This window comes from Saccopteryx bilineata, chromosome 10 (genome assembly GCF_036850765.1).
Source record: "Saccopteryx bilineata isolate mSacBil1 chromosome 10, mSacBil1_pri_phased_curated, whole genome shotgun sequence".
NCBI classification, from domain to species: Eukaryota; Metazoa; Chordata; class Mammalia; order Chiroptera; family Emballonuridae; genus Saccopteryx; species Saccopteryx bilineata.
In genome coordinates, this window is record NC_089499.1 from 49471312 (window position 1) to 49484779 (window position 13468).

The 13468-nt window shown below is 42.9% G+C and overlaps 1 protein-coding gene across 3 annotated transcripts in view; it reads right to left on the reverse strand.

The window, feature by feature from the left end:
- ATG7 (autophagy related 7) overlaps nucleotides 1-13221 on the reverse strand; it is a 320442-nt gene extending 307221 nt beyond the window's left edge. For 2 of the 3 annotated variants that reach the window (XM_066245020.1, XM_066245019.1), the window contains exon 1: nucleotides 8907-8925. The gene's annotated coding sequence lies outside the window, so the exon portion shown is untranslated. Of the gene's footprint in view, nucleotides 1-8906; nucleotides 8926-13124 lie in introns of those variants that run through there. The other variant, XM_066245021.1, reaches the window with a different exon arrangement.
- Nucleotides 13222-13468: the final 247 nt, after the last annotated feature.

A 13468-nucleotide genomic window follows, 5' to 3' on the forward strand; every position in this document is an offset into this window, starting at 1 on the left:
TAGGATAATAATTCAGAAATAAGTGATATCATTAAAGAAAAAAGTCTGAACCCAATGTCACAAAGACAAGGATTGAGAGAGAGAGAAGACTGCCAGCCTCTGCTTTAGTGCCAAGAAATAACACCTGGGAGATTCTTGATGAAAAAACCATGTCTTATTCATCTTTTTCAGCACTTAGTACAATGACTAGAACATATTAGCTCAGTGAATGTTGACATGAAATAATCTCTCTCTTCCCCCTAAAAGGATCAAAGGAAAGATGCTATAGTAAAACAAATTTCAGCAGAGCTCAAAAATTACTATATCCCTGAACTGTCCAAATAGGAAATAGATTGATTAGAGAGATAATTAATATTCCATTGGTGGAAGTGTTCTGGTATATATAAGATACTAATTATTTGGCAAGTAATACTGCAGAAAGGATGACTGTACCAGGCAGTCAGGCAAGATTGGGGGTTGGCAGGCCCTTCTTGAAAAGGGCCAGATAGTAAGTATTGTAGGCATTACAGGCTAAAACAGTTTCTGTCATATTTTCCTCTTTTTTTACAACTCTTGAAAAAAGTAAAAAAAAAAAACATTCTTAGCTAACAGACTGCTTAAAAGAGAAAAGGACCCAGACAGGATCTGACTTGCAAGCTGTAGTTTGCTGACTCCTGGACTAAAGGATCTTCCAAACTTGTTATTTTTTTATTCTTTGAAGGTGACAATAATATATTTTGTTTTTAGGGAGACTGACATTTTGGGCAAAAATTTTTTAGAGCATAGTAGAGATCTGCAAGGATTGCTGAGGGGAAGCAAATTGTAAGACCAGATTCCAAGGCCACATTTGCTATTCTACAATATGGACCTTGTAATGCTGCAAGAACATGTTTATCTGGCAAATGCAGTCTACACAGAACACTCCCACATATATGCCAGCATCATTATGCCAAGATGAAGCTCATTTGACACTTATTGAAGTTCATAACATGCAGGGAAGACTGCATCAGTCGTATCTCACATTCTAAAGAGGCATGTTACCACACCTCTGTTGGTTTCCTTCATTACTTTCTCTTGGATTTCTGTGACTGCCGTCCAACTTCTCTAGTGCCACCCTGGTGACGCTACCACTCCCCACTTCTGCCTTGATGCTGAAGAAACATTGAGCTACTTGGTGCTCCTCTAACACACTTGCTGTCCTGCCTCCACAACCGTGAACAAACAGCCCCCTCTGTGTAAAAAGCACCACAGCCCCTAACTGGGACTTTTTATTTTATTTTATTAGTATTATTTTATTTTATTTATATTTGGTGAGAGGCAGGGAAGCAAGGAGTCAGAGAGACAGGCTACCGCATGCTTCCTGACCAGGATCCACCCAACAAACCCCCTACAGGATGATGCTCTACCCATTTGGGGCAGCTGCTCCATTGCTTGGCAACCAAGCTATCTCAGTGCCTGAGGTGAGGCCATGGAGCCATTATCAGCACCAGGGACCAACAGGGACCAACTCACTCCAATCAACCCATGGCTGCAGGAGGGGAGAGAGAGAAAGAGAGAGAGAGAGAGAGAGAGAGAGAGAGAGAGAGAGAGAGAGAGGAAAGAAGAGAAGAGGTAGGGGAAGGGGAAGGGGAGCATTGGAGAGGCAGGTGTTGCTTTTCCTGTGTGCCCTGACCAGGAATCCAACCCAGGACTTCCACACTACCTGAGCCCACTGGCCAGGGCCCTGTGTGGTACTTTTAAAAATCCAGATCAGAGGTTATCTGTAATAGAGAGCCTTCCCAGAGCTGCCCCTCACTCTCTACTCCTCTCACGCTCCTCCCGTAGCTACAGTAAATCACTTCTGTCTCTAAGCTACCCCTACATTTAGTAGTGTTGTTCAACTCCTTGCTTATCTGTCAGCCTCCATTCCACCTGCCTGATTGTAAGATCTACAAAAACAGATTCTGGCTCATATTCCTCTCGATATACCTTAGTCCCTTGCAGAATGGCTCTCATATGTTACTAAGATGAATTCTAGAAACCCAAAGAAACAAGAGAAAGGAAATAACTCAGGCTTCAATGATTGAGAGGACAAACTCCAGGCTTATTACCACGGAATATGGAAATTGGAGTAAGAAGTCAAGAACATATGGAGATATGCTATATGACTTGGAACCTCTCTAAACTTATTATTTATTGTTTTTTTAAGGACTAGATCTTAAAGGACAGGAAATATGAATGTACATGTCAATTTAAATTAAAACTTAACCAAATACAAAAAGTAGTAAAGAATAAATATATCTTCCTGAAAGTTGAAAGCCTACATTCACAAAGTATCTCTCCACAAATAAAAAGGGTGGGGGGTATTAATTACAAAGGAAAGACAAAGTGACTCTTTAGTGACAATATCTGGCAGACAGTATCTTACAGAAGAGATCCAAGTTAACAACAACAATAATGAGACAAATGAACACTGTGTGCTGGATGCACTGAAAAGAACATATCTATGGCATTCAGCTGAAAATACATGACCTGGGTCTAATCAGGAGGAATTATCAGATAAACCCAAACTGAAAAACATTCTACAAAATGACTGGGACTGGCTGGCTTATATTCTTTAAAAGTGTCAAGGTCTTGCCTGACCAAGTGGTAATGCAAGGGATAGAGCATTGGCCTGGCACAGAGAGGACCCAGGTTCGAAACCCCAAGGTTGCCAGCTTGAGCGTGGGCTCATCCAGCTAGAGCACAGGTTCACCAGCTTGAGCGTGGGGTCACTGGCTTAAGCGTGGGGTCATACATATGACCCTATGATCACTGGCTTGAGCCCAAAGGTCACTGGCTTGAAGCCCAAGGTCGCTGACTTGAGCCCAAGGTCGCTGGCTTCAGCAAGGGGTCACTTGCTTTGCTGGAGACCCCCGGTTAAGTCAAATATAAAAAAGCAATCAATGAACAACTAAAGTGCTGCAACAAAGAATTGATGCTTCTCATCTATCTCCCTTCCTGTCTCTGTCTGTCTGTCTGTCTCTCTCTCTCTCTCGCTAACAACCAACAACAAAAAAGTGTCAAGGTCTTAAAAGTCAAGGGAAAACTAAAGAACTATTCCAGAGGGAAAGATCAGAAAAACATGATGATTGGGGCAATGCCTGAATCCTGGATTGATGGTCTACTATAAAGAATACTATTGGATATACAGAAGATATTGCGTATATGGAAGGTCTTTGTCGTATTCTTGTAAAGTTTCTGTAAGTTTAAACTTACAGAAGTAAGTAAAATATTAAGACAATTTTAGTACCTGCACACACCCAGCCTATGCTATGTTCAATGGACAAAACCAATCAACGTGACATAAGTTAGAATAGTAATTACAAGGTGGAGTGGGTCTATTGACTGGAAAGGGGCAAGAGGAAGCCTCCTGGGGAGCTAGAAATATTCTATATACCCTGAGCTGGGTGGTGGTTACAAGGCATATTTATATGTAAAAATCCATAAGCTATATATTTACAATGAGTGCACTCTACCGTATGTATGTTATACCTGAACAAAGAACCTTTCTGTATGCATCCAACAGTTAACAGATGACTCATGAAACCTAGCTTTGGTAAGAAGAAATTCATTGCTCTAAACAAGGAGTCTAAATGAAATATATTTTTCTAGCATTTAGTTATTAAAGATGCTGAAGATAGAAGTATTTTGGCTTTGCTGCTTATAAAATTAATTGGAGCAGAAGTGCTTCTTAGAGTGAGTCTGCCCAACTGTTCTCTCTTCACAGGGGACCAATAGGATTGGACACAGCAAATGTACAAGTTTAAGCCAGTGTACAAGTTTTGAAATGAAGAAGTATAACTGGTAGAAAATAAACAGCATTCAGAGAGATTAAAAAAAAACCCAAACAAACCTGTCTTTAGGGAAACTAGACCCTTGGAGGGATGGCAGAAAAACAGACCAGCTTGCCTATACTAAAAAATCTCTCACTGTAATTTTTATGTATTGTGGATTTTTGTTTGTTTGCTTGGAGAAGGCAGGGGAGTTCTGAATGGTTCAGAGAAAGAATGCTAAAAGCTAAGGCAGTTGGGAGCCTGGTTTTCAGTCACACAAACCTGATTCTGAGTTCCAGCTCCATCTCTCACTGGCTGAATAGCCTAACAGGTAACTGAATTCCCTATGCCTTGGTTTCCTCATCTGTAAAACAAAGAAAATTACACCCAACCCAGGAAGTTGTTGGGAGGACTAAATGAGAACGTGTGTGATGTGCCTGTTATGGTGCCTGGCACACAGCCAGCAGTCAATAATAGTAGCTACTATTAGTTTTTCTTGTCACCCCCACCCCCCCCACACACAACAGTGTCTGACTAATGTGGTTGCCCTCCCTACACTCACTATGAAAACTTTCTCTGCCTCAAAACACACTTCATTTAAGTTTCACCTCCCTTCACTGTAGTTGCAGAAGTGGTTTAATTAAAATGAAACGATGGTCTCCTACTATAAGTCGTCAAAGTGAAGTCCAGGGGACAAATTCTAAGGGGTTAGGAGCACTCTATGTTCAATTTCTCTGAGGCCATGTGGGGCCACTGACTTAGCATAAATGCCAGAATAACTGTAATTTGGCCCTGAAGTAACTTCTCTGAGCCAAAAGGAGCACATAGAGCAGGCTCCTGTTCTTATTTTCCCAGCTGTGGGGTTCTAGCCGTCATTAAAATGAGCACCAAACCACATGATCAAGTCCTACTGACAAACAGAATATGTTCCTAGCTGCTGATGAGTAACAAGGAGGTGAAGATGGCCAGAAGTGGGGAGCGGGTTCCTCTGGCATATAGAGCCAATGCACATTCTGTCAGCTAATGATGCTTCTGCAACTTCATAAATTTTGGAAGTAATTTGCAAGGCTGCTAAAGAGGGACATTTAAAAAGCCTTCCCTTCCCAATAGAGGGGGTAGTATCAAACTTAGAAGGTTAGGCTGTACTGGAAGGTGAAAACTCAGGACCCCTATAGGGGTACCAGCTGGGTACAGAAGCCTCAATTCATTTTAAAAAATTGCACTGGAGTCAAGATGTCCCTGAGCCAAACTGATGTCTCCACAAGACACTAAGTCACCCAAAAAGGCTTTTTTTGTGACTGTGCTGTTAGGTGGCAACAGCTGGTCACATAAACAGGCAGGATAACTGCTATTACAGAGGAGTTGTTCCCTCACCTCCATGTGAGCCACCTACCCCTACAGAATCAACATTTCTTTCTTCAGAAAGTCAGTCACTTCCATAGTCTTTAAACTGCAACCTGCATTCTCAACTGGTTACTTTCCAGTTGTTTTTCTTTTCTTTTCTTCTTTTTTCTTTTCCTTCCCCTTCCCTTTTCCTTTCCTTTTATTGTAACAACCCAAACCTTCACACATAACCTGTTATCCAGCCTCATTTTTTTGAGATTGGACACACTAGATACCAGCATTGTGGGTATGGTATGCCTATGAGGGAGCGAGAGGGAAAGCTGCAAAAATCTGGAGAAAAGGAGAGAGAAAGAGACAAAAGGAGGATGCTAGGAAACAGTATTGTCTCTTTTTGAGTCTTTTTGTTACTTCCAGCAATAAACAGTGTCACGTTGGTCCATTCTGTACATGAGCGACAACCACCTGGCTTCACCTGAATTGCTGCGGAGCCCTAATGTCAACCAGCAACTAAAATCTGTCACAGTTTCCTAAAAGCTGGTTAAATAATGAAGGCTTGCTTCTGAACAACAGCCTCTGTGGTTTTCATTTCTGGGGACCTTTAAGAAGACCTGGAAAATGCAAGAAATGCTAAAAAAAATTGTGACACCCAACATTGATTTCAAATTTCCACTATATTTGATTTCCAAAGATGAGAATAAGGATGGATTCTGTATCCCACTGAACAGAGATTTTGCTTCAGAAAAGATGTCATATGAGCCATTCTAGTCCACATGGCACCTTTGTAAAATAAGAAAATTGTACTCCTTTAAGACATTTTACTTCCTTTTCTTAGAAAATTGTTGTAATGCATCAAATAGGTTAGCTCAAGGCATTTACACTTGTCTGCCAAAAATTGTCATTATAAAAATATATCCATGATGAGTATTATCTAAACAGAACACCCCTCAGATGTGACCTCGTGCAGTACACAATCTGTACAACTATATGTAGCAGTCCTGAGTAATCACAAGAGGCCACTATGGTTTCTTTAAGAACAATGCATTACAGAGCAACTGCATTTCTGTCTTAATCACAGAACCATAAACAGGATATAGGATATCTGGACCTCACCAAGATCTCTGACAAGATTGCTCCAGATACCCAAGTAGACAAGATGAAGATATAGGAATTAAAAACTATTGATAACATAACTACAGGAATTAAGAACTGGTAAAATAACCTTACTCAAAGACTGTTGGTGAAGGAATAAACTGATGTTAATAAAAAAGGAGCCCTGGCCAGTTGTCTCAGTGGTAGATCGTTGGCCCGGGGTGTGGAAGCTCTGGGTTCAATTTCTGGCCAGGGCACATAGGAGAGGTGCTCATCTGCTTCTCCACCCTTCCCCCCTCTCCTTTCTCTCTGTCTCTCTTCCCCTCCCACAGCCAAGGCTCCAATGGAGCAGAGTTGGCCCGGGGGCTGAGGATGGCTCCATGGCCTCTGCCTCAGACACTGGAATGGCTCCAGTTGCAATGGAGCAACACCCCAGATGGGCAGAGCATTGCCCCCTAGTGGGTGGATCCCTGCTGGGCACATGCGGGAGTCTGTCTGTCTGCCTCCCCACTTCTCACTTCAGAAAAACCGAAAAAATAAAAAAGAAAGGAGCTAACAGTGTTAAGTCTTTGGCTCAATTTTTGGTCCTGTTCAATTTATTTTTACAGTAGTCCCGCCTCATCCACTGTTTCACTTTCCAGTTTCAGTTAACCATGGTCAACCACAGTACAAAAATATTAATTTTAAAATTCCAGAACAATTTATAAGTTTTAAACTATGCATGGTTCTGAGTATCCTGATGAATTCTTGCACTATACAGCTCCATCCTGCCATGGTTGTTAATCAACCCTTTGTCCACCATATCCACACTGTATATACCACCTGCCTGTCAGTCAAAAACAAAACAAAACAAAAAAATCCTTCAATTATTAGGGATTCTCAACTATTGATACCATCTGCTCTTGGCATCCAATCATCAACATTGTCATGGCTCAATGATCCAGGATTAACTGAATGATCTTCCTTCTGATGTCTAGTCAGAAGGTCAAGAGTAGCCTAGTATTAGCTTACATCCCAATGTCTGCATCATTCACCTCACCTCATAGACATTTTTATCATCTCATATATTCGTAAGGGTGAGTACAATACAATAAGATATTTTGACAGAGTCCACATTCATGTAACTTATATTACTGTGTATTGTTATAATTATTCCATTTTACTATTTATTGTTGTTAATCTCTTACTGTGCTTCATTTACAAATTAAACTTTATCAAAGGTATGTTATGTATAGGAAAAAACATAAATAGAGTTCAATATTAACTAGTTTTAGGCATCCACTAGGGGTTTAGGAACATATCCCCCATAGATAAGGAGAGACTACTGTATTTTATTTGTCTATATTAATGAATATTCATCAATATTTACTAAGTATTTCACATGTGCTGAACCTTTCAGGGGCTTACAGCAGTGAAACAGACACATAAATCTATTCAATAAGGTATTGCTATTACATTTTATCATGACTTGGATAATAGTATGTTTGCTTACCATCTCTGCACATGACATGAAGCAGGAAGGAATAGGCAATAGGATGGATAACAAAAATTCTGAACAAAAAAGATTCTGACTGTATGGAATGACAGGCCTATTATAGCAAGATTAGAAATTTCAGAGGTAAACATAGGGTCACAAATATCAGTCCAAAAAACACTCATAATTGGACAATGCAGTCTGACACACTGGATCTAACAGTTCTGAGAGTTAGACAGTCAAGGAGTGACAGTGTGCAATTTGTGGGTAAAACCAGTACAGTACAGTGTGGTATCTGTACAGGCTATTATGGGAGGCGGAAAGAGTGATATCTAAAACAGACTGAAGAAACACGATTTGTATTTTAGCAAAGATCTGTATTTTTTATAGAATTTATTGGGGTGATATTGGTTAATAAAATTAGACAGTTTTCAGGTGTACAATTCTGTAATACATCATAGATCTGTAGTTTAGAAAACACACAAACACCAGTGAGGGCCAGACTGCTAAGGCAGGGTGCCAGCTTGGAGGCTGTGCAGGAATATAGGCAGGAAATGATAAGAGCCTGATTGAAGGCAGTGTAGGAAAGAAATGGAGAATGCATGTCAAGAGAGATCAAGGAAGTAGAATCAGACTGCCTGGGCTGGGAAGGATGGTATGAGGGGGAAAAGTCCATGATGACTCCCAGGATTCTGCTTCCCCCCCCCCCCACAGAGAGAGAGTCAGAGAGAATAGATAGGGCCAGGGTTCTATTTTGAATGACTACATGGAAGGAGAATGAGATTAAAGAATAGAGAAAGCGGCCCTGGCCGGTTGGCTCAGCGGAGGAGCGTCGGCCTGGCGTGTGGGGGACCCAGGTTCGATTCCCGGCCAGGGCACATAGGAGAAGCACCCATTTGCTTCTCTACTCCCACCCCCTCCTTCCTCTCTGTCTCTCTCTTCCCCTCCCGCAGCCAAGGCTCCATTGGAGCAAAGATGGCCCGGGCGCTGGGGATGGCTCCTTGGCCTCTGCCCCAGGCGCTAGAGTGGCTCTGGTCGCGGCAGAGCGACACCCCCCCCCCCGAGGGGCAGAGCATCGCCCCCTGGTGGGCAGAGCGTAGCCCCTGGTGGGCGTGCCAGGTGGATCCCGGTCAGGCGCATGCGGGAGTCTGTCTGACTGTCTCTCCCCGTTTCCAGCTTCAGAAAAAAAAAAAAAAAAAAAAAAGAAAGAATGGAGAAAGCCTGACCTGTGGTGGCACAGTGGATAAAGCATCAACCTCGAACACTGAGGTTGTGGATTTGAAACTCCAGGCTTGCCTGGTCAAGGCACATGTGGGAGTTGATGTTTCCTGCTCCTCCCCCACTTCTCTCTCTCTCTCTCCTAAAATAAATAAATAAAACCTTTAAAAAAATAAAAAAGAATGGAGAAACAGGTCCTGGCCTATTGGCTCACTGGTAGAGTGTTGGCCTGGCATGTGAATGTCCTGAGTTCAATTACCAATCAGGGCATACACAAGTGACCATCTGCTTCTCCACCCCTCTCCCTCCTCCCTTCTCGCTCTCTCTCTCTCTTCCCCTCCCACAGCCATGGCTCAATTGGTTCAAGTGCATTGGCCTTGGGAGCTGAAGATGGCTCTGTGGAGCCTCTGCCTCAGGCATTAAAAATAGCTCAGTTGCGAAAATGGCCCCACAAAAGCAAAGAATTAGTCCAGACAGGCGTTGCCAGGTGGATCCCGGTTGGGACACATGCAGGAGTCTGTCTCTCTATCTTCTCTCCTCTCACTTGGAAAAAGAAAATTTAAAAAATGAAGAATGAAGAAAGAATCATAGCTTTGGTGGTATGATGAGCTTTGTTTTGAACTTGTTGCATTTGAAGTCTGGTGGTACTCAGGAGAGATCCAGGTTCAAGATACAGAGCAGGGTAATTGGCACATAAATGAGAGTGGAAGCTGTGGATGAAAAGAGTAGAGAGGCAAAACCTTGGAGAAAACTAGCATTTCAGGGACAAAAGGAGGAAAGGAACCCACAATGGAATCTGAGGGGGAAATGGCCAGAGAGATACTACAAAGCATGAGTGGCTTTGACACATGAAGGAATACCAGCAATATTAGATGTACTGAGAATTCAAAAGATAAGGAAGGAAAAGTGTTCAGGAGTTCAGGCAACATCAAGGTCTGATGACTGGGAAGAGTCAAAGACAAGGATAGAAGGCTGGGAGAGGAATGAAAATGTGCAAGACAAGGAGGAGATGGGCACAAGAGCTGCTCATGCACACACAAGAAGCACTGAGCAATGCTAAGAACTGAAAGTGTGGCAGTGTCAAGGGCATGATGTGTGTGTCTGCAATAAAGCCAGGCCGGGCTTTAGGTTACCTCAAGAAAAGTAAAGTTCTGCTCTGCATGATCAGACTCCTAAAGGAAAGAGGACTTCCTTTCTATACCACACAAAGAGACTGTCAAACAGGTACAAGTTCAAAGGAGGGTAATCAGAATGAAGGTGTGAGGAAATGCCAAAGGTGATCATTCTGGGGCTGGAGTGAGACCAAGTGAAAAGGTGGATACCCAGTCTGGCAAGACCATGGAGATGCATATTGTCTACTTGGTAACAAAGCAGCATCTATTTCTTCTCCGTTGAATCACAAATAGGTCTTATTTACACTGAGAAAAGTGATCGTAACTGGGTAATAGAGAGGAGGAGGGCATTTGTGAACTTCACTCTTCAATGGAAAAAATCAGAGGACAGAAGCCACCTGAGAGAAGGTCAGGAATAACCAAACATGAATGCTAATCAAAGAACTGTTATTACCATAGAGAGGATTCAGTCTCCTCAGCCCAATATCTTGAATCCTATCTCCTTCCTCTCCCTTATATGGTCAATACTCAGTTACCAGCCCAGCAAATCCCATTTTCATTATCTTTCAAACCCCTCCCCATCTCCACAGTCACAGCAGCCTTGATTCAGACCTCCTTTGTCACCTACATCACAACAGTCCCCTGACTGGTCTTTCTGCTAGTCCTACCCTGTTCAGTGTAATTACCAGTGCTGCTTGGTTGATTTAAAATAGATGAGAGCTTGTCACATCCTGTTTAAAATCCTTCATTGCCCCACTCTCCACCACCACACTTTCAAAATAAAGTCCAAACTTCTCAATACAGCAAGATTACCAGCTACAGTTTACTACCTCCCGGTGCCAAGTGGGTAACAAATATCATCTCATTTCCCTCTGACAGCAACACTGAGAGAACTTATATTTTCTCTTTTTCTAGATGAGGAAACTGAAACTTACAGAGTGACTTGCCCAAAGGTCACAAGACTACTTCAGTGGCAGAGCTAGAATTGGTACATAAATATTTTAGATTCCAAATTCTGTGTTCTTAACATGCAATTGCCCACAAGATCCTTTGTGATCTGCCCCCTGCTTACCTTTTCAGTCACTCTTACCATACAACTCCACACTCCAACTCGGGTTAACTACCTGGTCTTTCATTGCCTGCCATAGCTCTTTGCTCACACCACTCCCAATGTCTGCAATACCTCCCCACCTCTCACCCCTCTTCACCTAATCCTGCTCATCCTTTAGGACTTGGATAAAGCAACACTTCATCACAGATGTCTTCTCTGATGCCTAAGCTTGACTTATGTTCATTCTAAGTCCTCCTCTACCAAACTCGACAATAGCTTCATATAATAATGCTATCTCCTTAAATTAAAAAAAAATTAATTCCTTGAGGACAGAGATGTGTATCTAACTCATTTTAGTAGTTCCAGCTTGCAGAGCAGTGCTAAGGACATAGCAGAAGCTCAATACTTACGCTTATTCTCTATTTTGAGAGGCTGGCTGGGAACAGAAAAAGAATCCTGTGGTTGAATGAGAGCCCTATACTCAACTTCTTAAAGGGTTCCAAAATTATGTCACGTGAGAGGCAGGGAGGAGTTTGCCAAGAAAAATGGAGTGGTAAGGAGAGATGTTCTAGAAGCAGCAGAATCAAAGGTGAGACACAGCCTGTACGCAGTTTAATAAGACTAGAGCAAAGAGTTGGGAGATGGGGAAACAATTAGGCAAGATAAGTCTTCACAAGTGTGGCTTTTCCTTCAACTGGGTGTTAACTCAAACATCACCTCCTCAGAGAAAATCTTCCTTGCTCCCTCCCAGTTCCTATCCATCCCATTACTGTTTCTTTTTTTACAGCATCTATCAGGATCTGAAACACCTACTACTCATTAAAAGTACTGTATTATTGACTACTACCACAACTGCTGCCACCATGATCAAAAAGAAGACTCCACGAAACAGGGATTTTTGTATTTTACCGCTATATCACCAATGCTTACAATAATCCCTAACACATAACAAATTATCAATTGTGGAGTTTACCGTGTGTGTGTGTGGGGGGGGGGGGTTAATAAGCTTAGCCTGGAGAAGAAAGGGGGAAAGAGGAAGACAAACTAGCAGCTTTCAAAGATGTGTGACCATAAAGTGGAAGTGGGATCCTTAAGAACCTGAAGGAGGAATAATGAGCTGAAATTACTGGGTAAATGCTTTTTAGCTCAACTTTTGCCAGAGCTGGGAGAGGACCAGATAGGAGTAGACAGAAATAGTAAGCTTCTGTCACTTAAGAAATTTCATCAGTGAGGTGTCAGAGAAGAAATCCAAGTATTCAGTGGGAAAGGGAATCTGGGATCCAAGAGACCCAAACTGGCAGCCAGTGATAAGCCTAGTTTTCGTTGCAAAGTTTTAAGTTTTTTTTAAATTGTCTAATTTTTAAAAAACCGTAGTAGTCGCCAGGGTTTAAAACTCAAAAGATTGCCGCGCGCGCGCGCGCGCACACACACACACACACACTCACACTGGAGTTTTAGTTTCATTTCTCCAACATACTATATGTTAGTACTGTGCTAATAAAATTCAACTCAGCAAAAATAAAAGTTTGACTATTTATGACGTAGAAATTGTCTTCCACCCACATTTACCCTAGCTGACTAAGCATTAAAGTTTGCACCCTTCGACTAAACCGAGGTATCAAGAACCCTTACGAAATTTAACGGCCTCCCTTCACAAAAGGTTATTATCACTCCTGTTGTACAGATGAGGGAAGAAGGCTCAGAAAGGGGACTGACGTGCCAGTCACACAGCAAATTCGGGGAAAGCTGGGATGAGCACCCTGGCGTCCTAGCTCCCGCGTTCCAACACCGGGCATTCTGAGAACCGCCTTTCGTAAGGCAGAAGGGGGATCAGGAAATTATAAGGAGCTTCTTCTAGTCAGAAGACCCCGGGCTGAACTAATCGGAGGGGACGTAATTGTAGAAGGAGGGCGAGAGCGAGAGTCAGTTTCTCCTTGGGGGATGGAGGATCCCAAGACACTCTGTGACCTTCGTCCTCACCGACGAGCTCGCCCCTTTCCTTCAAGCCTCCTAACACAACCTCGCAGGACCCCTCCACTCCCTCACCAGCGCGGCGCACTTACCGCCACTCAACTTCCGGCAACTATAGCGTCGTCCGCAGAGCGCGCCGCGATGACGCAAATGACCCCGCCCCGGCCTGCTTAGGGTTAGTGGTGCGCGTGCGCATACGAAGCCGCGGGCCGGCCTGGTAAAGGAGCCCCTAGCACCGTGCTGAATGGGAGGAACTTGAGGTGTGGGGAAGGCGGGGCTTCAGGGAGGAGGCGAGGCTCCCTGGTGAAAGGTGATATATTTTGTTTTTTTGAGAGACTTTACCTTATCATATGTGTGTATGTGTATATGCCCCTCAGGCTTTTAAAAAAGTATTCCACGTGGCGCTAGCCGGGTGGTTCAGTGGCTAGAGCGTCGT